This window comes from Camelina sativa, chromosome 1, assembly GCF_000633955.1.
Source record: "Camelina sativa cultivar DH55 chromosome 1, Cs, whole genome shotgun sequence".
NCBI classification, from domain to species: domain Eukaryota; kingdom Viridiplantae; phylum Streptophyta; class Magnoliopsida; order Brassicales; family Brassicaceae; genus Camelina; species Camelina sativa.
This window is the reverse complement of record NC_025685.1, coordinates 5,281,194-5,283,711: the sequence shown is the minus strand read 5'-3', so window position 1 is coordinate 5,283,711 and position 2,518 is coordinate 5,281,194. Positions and strand designations below refer to the sequence as shown.

Genomic DNA, 2,518 nt, shown 5'->3' with positions numbered 1-2,518 from the left:
ATGTAGCAGCCTGTGAACCAGCCTCGAGCGGATCAGAAGACATCATGTCCCAATGGTCAAACACACACTGAGGAAAGGCTTGTCCTGAGGTTGCAGCCCTTAGCTGACCTGAGAAACCAAATGACTCCACCACAGGAAGGTAGGCTTTGATGTTGTAGAGAGGTGTTCCTGGCCTTTGCATTTCTTCAAACACGTGTCCACGCTTCTGATTCAACACACTGTAGATTCCTCCCAAAGCTCCCTCAGGTGCTTGGATCTCGACCATGTAAACCGGCTCAAGAAGTCTTGGCTTGGCGGTGAGCTGCGATGCGTAGATGACTCTTCTAGCTGTTGAAATCATCTGACCACCTCCTCTGTGGATTGCATCAGCATGGAGCACAACATCACATACCTCATAACAGATCCCTCTCATGTTTTCATCTGCTAAAGGACTTTCCTTTGAAGCCCATTGGAATCCAGCAACCACTGAGTCCTTGATTTCATTCAAGTACTGCACTCCTTTACACATATAAACCACCATGTTGGGCCCTGTAGTGTCAGGTCCAAACGCCCAGATTTTCTTGGCAAGATCCTTGTCCCACCCAAACTCTTCTGCAAGGATCTTGGATCGAACCTTGGGGTCATCAGATGGACCAATGCGGCCTTCATCAATGGCTTCTGCTAGACCATCCTCCATTGGTCTGGCTTCCATGTAAAGACGGTTATGTTTGTTTGGGGACTTACTCATCACAGTGCGGCTAGACCTCTCAAGGACTGTCTCTCGCAACGAAACAACAGGATCTGACACTATGATCTCAGCACCACCCAAAAAATCTTGAAGATCCTTAACACAAATTTCAATGTGGAGTTCTCCAGCACCAGCAACAATGTGCTCACCAGACTCTTCCATTGTGCATAGAACCATAGGGTCAGACTTGGCCAGCCTCTTGAGACCTTCCACAAGCTTGGGAAGATCAGATGCAACCTTGCATTTTACAGCAACACGAACAACGGGAGAGACAGAAAACTTCATGTCACGAAGCGGATGTGCGTCCACTTCCTTCTCATTAGTCAAGGTAGCATTCTTGGTGATGAACTGATCCAACCCAACCATAGCAACAGTGTTACCACAGGGAACATCCTCCACAGTCTCTTGCTTCTTACCCATCCAAATGACAGTCCTCTGCACACTCTTGACATACAAATCTTTCTTTTCACCAGGGACATAGTTGGGACCCATGATCCTGACTTTCAAACCAGTGGAAACAGTACCAGAAAAGACACGACCAAAAGCAAAGAACCTGCCCTTGTCAGATGCAGGAATCATCTTAGAGACATAGAGCATCAGAGGACCTTCTGGATCACAGTTTCTGATAGCTGCAGCATACTTATCATCAAGAGGACCTTCATACAAGTTCTCAACACGGTACCTCTGCGCAGTGTAGGGTGATGGTAAGTGAAAGATCATCATTTCAAGCAGAGCGGTACTGGCAGGGAGCCATGTCTGCATGACACGCTTCATCAAAGGTTTACCCATCAACTCTTTATCATCGGGCTTCATCTGGACACCAACCTTCTCCAACATCTACCACAGCTTATCCTTCTGGTAATTCATTCAAGTGTTGATGATCCGCTTAATGGGCTCATATCAGAACTGAACAAACCCACGCTTGCAGGTCGCTGAACCAGTGTTTTTGGTGGTCCATTTTCCGGTTTCAGTATCAAAGAAGTTCTCACCCCACAGCCTCTGCATCATTTTAGATTCAGAACATTTAAACTTGGAAGCATACATCTTAGCTAAATTGGTCAGAGTGAAAGCCCAGCCGTGGAGACCAGCAGAGAAAGCCACTGTCCCCTTCTCAGGGTAAACCTGAACATCACCAAGGAGAGGATCCTCATACGTGGCCATGATGACATTAGCATTCTCAATCACCCTCTGGAAATTCTGATTAGACTCTTCACCATCAACCTTGAGCTCAAGGAAACACCTGTCCATTTTGTTCACAGTCAAAACAGGCCTAATCCTTTCAGGCCTGAGAACAGTCTCGGTCTGAACACAGACACCTTCGATGCAGTCAACAACCACAAGAGCACCGTCAGTAATACGGAGAGCAGCTGTGACTTCTGACGAAAAGTCGACATGTCCAGGAGAGTCAATGAAGTTGATGAGATACTCATTGCCGTCTCTAGCTCCAGTGAAACTCTTCAAAGAGTCATCGGTCATCTCATAGTAGAGAGAGATACCAGTAGACTTGATGGTGATACCACGTTCTGCCTCATCAGCACGCGTATCAGTCATACGCACATCACCAGCAGATTCTTGAGCAATAATGCCAGCAGCAGCAACAAGTGAATCCGTAAGTGTAGATTTTCCTGTCATCAAAAGATCAAAACTTTGTATTTCAGAATATATTTTTGATAGAAAACAGAACAATACTATAAACGCTTCACGTTTTTAAATAAAAGCATAGGAATATGAGAAACACAAAAGCTTCAAAAATCATCAGAGAAACGATTAGAAAAATAACAGTAAGCAAAA

At 45.5% G+C, this 2,518-nt stretch overlaps 1 pseudogene; it reads right to left on the bottom strand.

Moving 5' to 3' along the window:
• LOC104777148 overlaps positions 1 to 2,518 on the bottom strand; it is a 3,785-nt pseudogene that overhangs the window by 803 nt on the left and 464 nt on the right.